The sequence below is a fragment of the Hipposideros armiger genome, unplaced genomic scaffold (genome assembly GCF_001890085.2).
Source record: "Hipposideros armiger isolate ML-2016 unplaced genomic scaffold, ASM189008v1 scaffold_547, whole genome shotgun sequence".
Taxonomy (NCBI): domain Eukaryota; kingdom Metazoa; phylum Chordata; class Mammalia; order Chiroptera; family Hipposideridae; genus Hipposideros; species Hipposideros armiger.
In genome coordinates this window covers 819,459-829,750 of record NW_017731897.1, presented here as the reverse complement: position 1 = coordinate 829,750, position 10,292 = coordinate 819,459, and the positions used below count along the sequence as shown (strand labels likewise).

Genomic DNA, 10,292 nt, shown 5'->3' with positions numbered 1-10,292 from the left:
TGAGAATCATTGAAAATTATACATATATTGGGTTGTCAGAAAAGTCATGACATATTTTGTCTGTTTTTCAAAGGTCATTTATTTATGTAAAGAACAAAGATCAATCAATGATATATTTCCCGTTTTGTTCGATAATCTTTTGCCATCTTTCAGTGAGCTTCATAATTCCTTATTCATAGAAGGACCTGTCTTTATTTGTGAAAAACTGAAAAGGTGCTGATTTACAGCCTCATCTGAATTGAACATTATACCATGAAAGGAGTTTTGGAGAAAGCGAAACAAGTGGAAGTCTGATGGCGCAAGGTCAGGCGAGTATAGTGGGTGTGGCAACACATCCCATCCAAGCTCTAATAATTTTTGACAGGTGATCAAACTTGTGTGTGGTCTCACATTGTCGTGATAGATAGAACAGAACTCCTTTACAATTAACAAGGTTTGGACATTTCTGGATGATTGATTCATTCAAACTGTCCAATTGCCGATAGTACACATTCGAATTGATTGTTTGGTTCCTTGGTAGAAGCTCAAAAAACACGACACCTTTAAAATCCCACCACACTGAGAGCATAACCTTCCTCTGATGAATGTCTGCTTTTGATGTCGTTTGAGGTGAATCATCATGACGGGACCAAGACTGTTTGCACACCACACTGTTGTAAACAATCCACTTCTCATCACCAGCTATCAGTCACTGCAAAAAAGAATTGTTTTCCTCATGTTTAATGAGCGTATTGCAGATGTTTATATGCACCATCAAATGAACTTCTTTGAGTTCATGAGGAACTCAAATATCGAGCTTGCTTACATATCCCAGCTTCTTCAGGTGGTCGTGAATGTTGAATGATGGATGTTCAATGTTTCTGCAATCTCTTATGTCGTGTAAGGTGGGTTTGACTTGATCAATGCCTTTATTTTGTCGTCATCAACCTTGGTGGGCCCCCCTGACCAAGGAGTGTCGTTGAGATCAAAATCACCAGCACAGAATTTCGTGAACCATTGTTGGCACTGATGGTCTTGTAGAGAATTGTCACCATAAACTTTGGGCAACTTTTCACAAGCTTGATGCGTGTTCTTCCCTTTATGGAAGTAAAACAGTAAAATATGGCAAAAATGCACAGTTTGGTCTTCCATCTTCAATTTGTTGTAAAATCTCCAAAACTCAACTAAATCGCTCAGGTTTTTTTAGAATGAAGCTAGAACTGTCAGCTGTCAAACGACATAGCAATAACATAGATATGAATGATTTTAGTACTTCCAAAAATGAACTAGTGCCATCTGTCACAAATATGCCTCATGACTTTCTGACAACCTAATAATATAACTGAAAATTATGTTTTCAACTTAAACATTTATGACAATTTGCCAATTTGGGGGTTATAAAGCTAAGGCCTTTTCTTTCAGTGTGTATGCACTAATAAAATTGCCCTTTTGTCTTTCTTGCATAAATCATATCCATTAATGCTAAGACCTCGAGGACTTTTGTCACCCAATGTACACAACTTGCACAAGGTCACTCAAGCAGATAAGAGACAGCTTTGAGATTAGGCCCAGACTGTCTGGGCACACAACCTGTGTCCTAAGCAGTGCACTGTCCTGACTCTGCTGTGAAAGTACTGGAGAGCAGTCAGCAGGCTGTGAGTGTTCATTTTGCAAGAGGCACTGGTCAATACATCTGACCCAGGCACAGTGAGGAAGAGGTCTTGAGAAGGTCTATTACAAGAGTTACTATAGCTTTATTTTATAACAGCACTAACTAATTTAAAGGTATTATTAAAAATTACAATTGAACCGGTAGATCAGCGGAGGGATCTGCGATGTCAGCTGACAGAGGTTGCGGCAATCCTGGGCTGGGCTTGGGCCGGGGGTTGTGACTCTGACCCAGCACCGCAGGAAGGTGAGCGGCGCTGCTAAAGGCGGGTGGGGGGTGGGGTGAAGGAGGCTCCTCTGCCCAGGCGCCGAGGAGGCAAGCCGCTTGTCCTCCTAAGGAAACCCGAGTGGACCATCGTGCGGAGGGGAAGTTGTGACCTTTCGTTCCCCAGCATTAAACTGGTCTCTGGAGACAACTGACAGTTACAGTGGATGAAAACTCTGGCCAGGTATTGCTGGGAGATGTCAGCAGCAATGGAGCAGTAATTTAGCTGAGGGTTGTTAAGAAGCAGACCTGCCCTTTACAGACCTGGGATGTTACCTGTTTGCTGTACAGGAAGAGCGAGCCAGAACACGATGCCACGTACCTTACGAGTCTTCAGTAAGTGAGAAGCGAAACGACATAAGACTTCTCTGAAGCTAATAAAGAAAACATGTTCCACGTGACCGAAGATACCTCAGGTGCAGGGCGAGGTGACGATCCCAGGCCCTGTCATCATCGCCCACCACTCAGGCATGCTTTGAGGAGCCACAGCCATCCCATTGATGTGGGACCTCTTCCTCTGGACCTCTGTCCCTTCCACGGAGCCCACCGCAGGGTGAATATCTTCCCCAGATCCCCCTCCAGAGGTGCCGCATCTCCCCAAAAGGGTGTGGTCTGTCATGGCATGGCATGAAATCTTCAGTGTCCCTTCAGCTCTCCCAGACACACAGGGGCACCCTCTCCTCTGTCGGAACAGCAGGACCTGGAGAACTCAGCCAGTTCAGAAGAGAATGAGAGAAGCCTGGGAGCCCAACCTGAACCTGCATTTGTTGGTCACAGACCAGTGTGACACCCACCCTGCCCTCGAGGATGTGGCAATGAAGCCAGGCACAATGGAGGAGATGCTCACGGCCATCATCTTCCAGGACCTGCAGTGCAATTGTATGTATAGAGCATATAAAATATACTATAAACAAGGTTGTTGTTGGATTGAGGCTTGCAAAACAAGTTGTTTACTAGTAGGTGTGAGACTGATAAGAGTGAAGTGAAAGTAAACATATTTATGTGTAGAGCATATACATGAAAGTAAACATGTTTATGTGTGAAACTGAGCATAACAAAATTGAGTGGTAAACACACTCACCAAAACAACTTCCAGTTATGACCTAAGAAATGAACAAGTCCAAGGAAAACAGGATAAAAGTAGAGCTCAAGAGCAATGCCGTGGCAGTCTGACTGGGCGCTCTGGCTAAGACCCACTGCAAGGTGCAAGCTATGGTACTCCGGGACTCTCTGAAGGTCTTCCTTGCAAGACCAGCTTGTTTCAAACCCATGGTGAGCACAGACATCTCTCCCAGACCAGGGACCTTCTCCATCTTAATTGACTCTGGGATTTGGTTCGTTATTAAATTCTATTTTGTGTTACCTACTGGGCTTACCAGAGCATTGGCCTCTGGAAGGGTGTTGGTTCCCAAATGAAGCTGTGTTACTCACTCTATCTGAACCTGTGCATTGGGACTTTGTTCCCTACTTGTGGCACGAGTACCACACAGGGATGTAGGGCCCTGCCGAGGGGTTAATGTCCTGTTGACTTTCAGGAAGAGACTGAAATGTGGCAACTGCCCTTCCAGACGCTTGCATCATTGTGTGAGCCTGCAGGCCTGCATGCACACCTACGCAGCCCAGTGGAGCACACCTGTTGGAATCACATCCTCAGCAACCTGGTGGAGGTGTACCTTGCTCCAACATCCACACAAGAGTGGCAGCAAGGAAGATGTGTAGGGCTTGGCCACCAGAAACAGCATCACTTAGGATATACTGCAGCCATGGGTTAGGCGGTCTTCCTCCAAAGAGGAGGGCAGTTACGTGGACCAGCTGGAACTTTTAAATTTGGACAGTGAGTCCTCAGATGTCAGCCAGTGATACATCATGTGCAGGCAGTGCCCAAGTACTGAAGACAGGAGGGGCAGCCCCTTCACTGCTTAGGGTTTGGCAGCAAGAAGAGGGCACCTCAGGCTTCCAGGAACACACCGTCAGGACCCACCAGTGTCATGACAGCCCAGGATTGCATGTGTGCCCTGCAAGGAAGCCATGCCACATGCACCCTGCAGCTTCCAGTCCATGCCCCACTGGAGGGTGGAGTGCGAGCAGGACCCCACATCGTCCCCAGTGTGCCATTTGCCTGCAGCCCTTCTGCCACCTGTATTGGGGTTGCATCTGGACTGGCTGCCCCATCTGTCTGGCCCCCTTCTGTGAGCTCAACCTGGGTGACAGGTGCCTGGAGGCAAGCTCAGCAACAACTATGAGTCTGACATCATCAAGAATTACCTGGCAGCCACATGTTTGATGTGGAAGAACGTGCTGACCGACAGCGTCATCACTCTGCAGAGGGGCGTTCTCATGCTCTCTGATTACAGGATTATGGAACACAGTGCTATTACTGCTGTCACCTGCAAAGCTTCTGAGAGCAGAGCTGACCTATCAGCAGCAGAACATTCCTGCCTCCAATATGCTGGTGGCTGTGCCATCCTGTCCTGACTGCTATTGGGGCCGCAACTGCTGCACCCAGGTGAAGGCCCATCAGGAAATGAAATTCAATCACGTCTGAGAACAGACCAGGTTCAAGCACTAAGCATCTGGGGAGGCACCAAGACGCCTTGGGAGTACAGGAGTCAGTGACAGCATGTTTCAGGAAATGCTGAATACTAACATTTTAAGGGCATTTTACAGCACCCTTTGGGATGCTGGCAGTGTCTACATCAGGCACTCTGGTATGACTTTTTCTGTTGTGGAGTGCACACAACCATCCTCTGAGCATGGAGCCGGCTGAGTCCTTCAGCCAGAAGAGCCATCAGGCGTCCCCTCCCACTGAGGTGATGACAGCAGGTTTGCTGTCTGTACCTTTCTCAGCACTGTGGTTAAAGCGGACGTCTCTTTTCAAGAGAAGTTTGTCAGAAACATGTTATTTAAGGAAAAGCAGCAAGCACTTACAGCCTACAAAGTGCCCTGCTTCCAGAAGCCATGGCACCTTCTATCATATATTTTTATTTTAATAGGTTTAGTACTTACCTCCTAAGATTTAAACATTACAAACTGTAGCACAAATAATATAATTCATAATTTACAAGTTGAAAAAAATTGGGGATAGTATGGCATTTGAAAGAATAAACATATGTTTCTGTTTATTAAAAAAAAAAAATCATGAGATTTCCAGAGCTGCTAACCCTAGGTGCCTGACATTGACTGCGCCACCACCTCCCAGGTGAGTGTAAGTTGTGTCACTACCACCCAAGCAAACCGCTGGTCCCTGCTGCCCCTCCATCAGCATAGCTTTAGGCCCCACCCAGCTGTTTCTTTTACTCCTCACCAGTGGGGCCCTGGCCATAGGTGGTCAAGGTGCCAGGTGAAGGTCAGCCCTGGAAACAACCGATCCTGCAGGAGCAGCCCCTTCCCTCCGAAAGCATGAGGGGCCTTTGCTTCTGCTAATCCTTGCCCTTTCTTCCTGCACTGGGTTTGCCACGTCATTTGGAATAAGAATTGAAATTGTGTTCTTAGTAAAAGAAAACAAAAATCATTTTTTGTTAAAATCACCTATTATGTTTGTTTGCAAATTTTAACTTTTTTGCTTCTTCTCAGAAATATGATTTTCAACTGTTGACTTGCTCTTGATACAAACTCTGAGAAGCCCTGTCTGGGGAATAAGGTCTCCTTCCTGCACATAAAACACACACTGTGTCTGTTTCTCTCTTCTGAAAAAAAAAATCTCAGTTCAAGACCACAATGGGATACCATGTCATACCCATTACGATGGCTAAAATAAAAAAAGTCAGATAATAACGAATGTTGACAAGGATGGAGAAATTGAAACCCTTATACAACACCAATGGGAATGCAAAATGGTGCAGCTATTGTAGAATACAATTCGGCAGTTACACAAATGGTTAAATATACTGTTATCATATGATACATTAATTCCAATTCTAGGTATCTACCCAAGTGAAATGAAAACATGTATCCACACATGCAAATGTTCATAGAACATTATATACAATAGTCAAAAAGTGAAAACAACCAATATGCCCAATAACTCTTTTTAAATAACCCAAGAAAAATATTAAAATACATGTTAGTAAGTATAACATATACTTGTTTTATGTGAAGAAAAGTGTTATACCTTTGATGAGGAACATAAAGACTTGAAAGAAGGGAGATATGTTTGTTTAAACAGAATGTTGTATTGTGTGGATACATAATATGTTGAAAGACTTGGTATTATAAACAGATGAACTCTTCCCATGTTATTTAAAAATTTAAGTAAATTATTTAACTAATTTCAGTAAACATTTCATCTTCTCCTTTTTTATACTTACTAATAGGATTCTAAAGTTGACATAAATTTTAAATCAATGAGAATTGTCTTGAGATTAAAAAAATAAGAATAAAAAATGATTTACTCTACCATATGTAAGGAATTATCAAGTTTCAGGACTTGTACAAATATGAAGAAGCAAATATTGAAATAAGTGAGAGACAGGTTAGAAAAATTAACTTTCCTGGTTCTTTATTCCAACATGGTGGAGTAGTTAAATGCTGTGCTCACTTCCTCCCATGACCACATCAAAATTACAACTAAACGGGGCCGGCCGAATGGCGCGATGGTTAAGAACTCGCTTGGGATGCCAGATGGCCCCAGTTCGGATCCCACATATGAGGACCAGTGACACTGCCCTCTACAGCTAAGATGCTGAACAACAGCTCAACCTGGAGCTGGGCTGCTCCGAGTTGCCGGCGAAGGCGTAGGCTGCAGCCCCTGTGGCAGTGGGTTGCCATGGGCTACCGTATGTAGCCAGCAGCCAGCGTGAGCAGCCAGCAGCCGCAGTGAGCAGCCATCCAGAAGCCGGTGACTGATCTGCCTCACCTGGGAAGAGCGCAATGATGGTGCCAACTTGGGCCAGTGAAGCAACATCCTCCACAACTAGATTGAAGAACAAAACAACAGCAACTTGTCTGTTCCCCTTCCCCCAATTCCCCAGCACTGTTCCCATCCCCCCAATTCCCCAATGAAAATCTTTTAAAAAAATTTACAACTAAACAACAGAACTACCATCACTGAAAAATCACTTGAAGTTTAGCTGAACGATAGTCTTGTAACTGAGGACATACAGAAGGTGCCATATGAAGACTGGTACGAGGGGCAGAGACATGGAAGAGCCAGGACCCACACCCATATTGAGGCAATTAAGAAACCAGAGGGATATCTCAGCTATGGAGGTCTCCCCTGAGGAGCAAGGGGACCCAGCTCAACACCAGGCTCCCCAACCAGGGGTTCCAGTGCTGGGAAGTCCCCATACTTCTGGTTGTGAAAAACCATGGGGATTGTGGCTGAGTGAGATGGAAAGCTGCTGGAGTCCCAGGTATTCCTCTTAAAAGGTCCCATACATGGTTTTACTCATTGATGGACTCACTCATTCTGAGTTCCAGGGCTGGGGCAGCCCCTTGAAAAATACCAACGACATATGGGGAAGAACTGAATTGCCTGGCCTCTGGACAAGGACTGCATGGGCAACTTTCTCAGACACAAGTGCTGAAAGATGCCATTGTCCCTTTGTTGAGCCCTCCCCCCATCAATCTGCAGGCACACGTGGGTGCCAAGTATGAGTCTCCATCAGACTATCCCATTTTGCTCCACCCTGAGACCCTGTCCCACCCAACCTGTGGGCCCAACCAAGCTGCTTCCAGCAGCATTTCCACACAAAAGACCTGTCTCTACTTGTGCTGTGGATCTTCCTAAAATCTCTCAAAGGTTTACAAATCTCGGACAAGCAGTGTTCAGCCATGGCATGCCCAGTGCTTCCTGCTAAGTAGTCCCAAGCATTGCACTAGTGGCAACCAGCTTTGTTTCACAGCTTAGTCTTTCCCAGGTACCTCCAAGTCCAGCACAAGTGGCAACCATCGACAGATCACTTTGTAGCTTATACCAGGTGGCCAGAGGCTAGGCATAGGAAACAGCTGACATTGGCTTGCACCAGAGTCCCTCCCAAGAGGTCCTAGAACCAACACATTTGGTGGTAAGGCTCAACCACAACAGAGGACCATCTAACTATCTCCAAAAATGACATACCAAAATGGTGGACTTCACAGGCTCCAGAGCATTGCTAAAGCAAAACTTGCTCTGTAGGGTCAGCCCCTGCACAACAGCACCTCCATTGTAGTCAAGGCTATTCCTCACAGCCAATCAGCCTAAGGGTCAATCCCATCCACTAACATGCCAACAGCAATCAAGGCTCAAATACAATAGAAAGACACACACAGTCCACAAAAAAGACACACCTAGAAACAGATCAGGTGATGAAGGATACTATACCATTGGGCCCCACAGGAAACTTACTACATAAGGCCACTCTACCAAGACCAGGAGATGTAGCAAATCTACCTAATATATAGAAACAAAAACAGGGAGTCAACCAAAATGAGGAGACAAAGAAACATGTCCTAAGTGAAAGAATAAAACAAAACTTCATAAAATGAACTAAACAAAATAAAGAGAACCAATCTACTAGATGTAGCTTTCAAAACACTGGTTATAAAAATGCGCAATGAATTTAGGTGAAGAGTAGATTAACAAAGAGAAAACATAAACATGGAAATAAAAACCATAAAAAGAACTAGTCAGAAATGAAGAATATAAAAACCTAAATGAAGAATATATTAGAGGGAATCAACAACACATTAGATGAAGCAGAGGATCAAATCAGCAAACTGAAAGACAAGGCAGTGGAAAACATTCAATCAGAACAGCAAAAAGGAAAAATAATTTTTAAAAAACCTCCTGAAAATAGTTTCAGGGACCTCTGGGACAACATCAAGCATACCAACATTGGCATCATAGGGGTACCAGAAAGTAAAGAGAGAGCAAGAAATTGAAAACCTATTTGAAGAAACAATGATGAAAAACTTCCTGAACCTGTCAAAGAAAATAGGCAAAGTAGTCCTGGATTCACAGAGCGTCCTAAACAAGATGAAAGCAAAGAGGCCCACACCAGGACACACCATAATTAAATGTCAAAGGTTAAAGACAAAGAGTGACTCTAAAAGCAGCAAGAGAAAAGCATTTATTTACCTACAAGGGAGCTCCCATAAGACTGTGAGCAGATTTCTCAACAGAAACTTTGCAGGCCAGAAGGGATTGGCAGGAAATATTCAAACTGATGAAAAGAAAGGACCTATGACCAAGATTACTCTACTCAGAAAGGCTATCATTTAGAATTAAAGAATAGGTAAAGAGCTTCCCAAACAAGAAAAAGCTAAAGGAATTAATCACCACCAAACCAGTATTACAAAAAATGTTAAAGGCACTTCTTTAAGAAGGAGAAAAAGATTAAAAATATAATTAATAAAATGGCAATAACTACATATTTATTAATAATTATTTTAAATGTAAATGGATTAAATGATCCAATCAAAAGACAAGGTGGTTGAATGGATAAGAAAACAAAAACCATACATATGCTGCCCACAGAAACTCATTTCAGATCAAAAGACACACACAGGCTGAAAGTAAAGGAATGGGAAAAGATATTTCATGCAAATGGAAAAAAAAACTTAGGTAGCAATAGTTATATTAGAAAAAGTAGACTTTAAAACAAAGTTTATAACAGGAGACAAAGGACAACTCAGCATTTACAGTTATAGTTATTTATTCAAAGGAACCCAAAACTCTAATTCAATAAGATATATGCATTCCTATGTTTATCAGCATTATTTAGAATAGTTAAGCTATGGAAGCAACCTAAGTGTTCATTGATAGATGGATAAAGAAGAGGTGGTACATATATATATATATATATATATATATATATATATATATATATATATATACATATGGCTGTTATTACTCAGCCATAAAAAAATTAAATTTTGACATTTGTGACAACATGGATGGACATACAGAGTATTATACTAAGTGAAGTAAGTCAGAAAAAGACAAATACTATATGATTTCACTTATATGTGGAATTAAAAAAATAGACAAATAGAGAGCATATCAGAAAAACATATATGTCAGAGGATGCAGAAAAAATGGCCGCGGTAAGGAAGTCACTGAGTTAGTTCGCGCAAACCTCGGCAATTTTGGCAGTGAAAACACAACTCTACAAAACACGCTGAGCAGCAAAAGGACTCCCACGCAGACTACTTAGAGGTGGGCAGACCCGACGGTTCGGGAATTGGGAGACAAGAAACGTGGAGACACGGGCAGCACCCGATCTGCTGAGTCCGGGGATCTCAGCAGATCGGAAACATCCCTTGACTGTCCTCCAGCCCTCGCCTGCTAAGGCAGAATCCTCAGGCCGCGCGTGAAGTAGATCTGAGGAGGACGCGTGAAAGGAGGCAGACTGCTCGCGCCCACAGCGGCGGAGACGGGGATTCTCAGTAGATTGGAGAG

The 10,292-nt window shown here is 43.5% G+C and overlaps 1 pseudogene; it reads left to right on the top strand.

Annotated features, from left to right (window-relative positions):
- The first annotated feature begins 3,459 nt into the window (after positions 1-3,459).
- On the top strand, positions 3,460-4,481 carry LOC109396822 (E3 ubiquitin-protein ligase CHFR pseudogene; annotated as a pseudogene).
- The last annotated feature ends 5,811 nt before the right edge of the window (positions 4,482-10,292 follow it).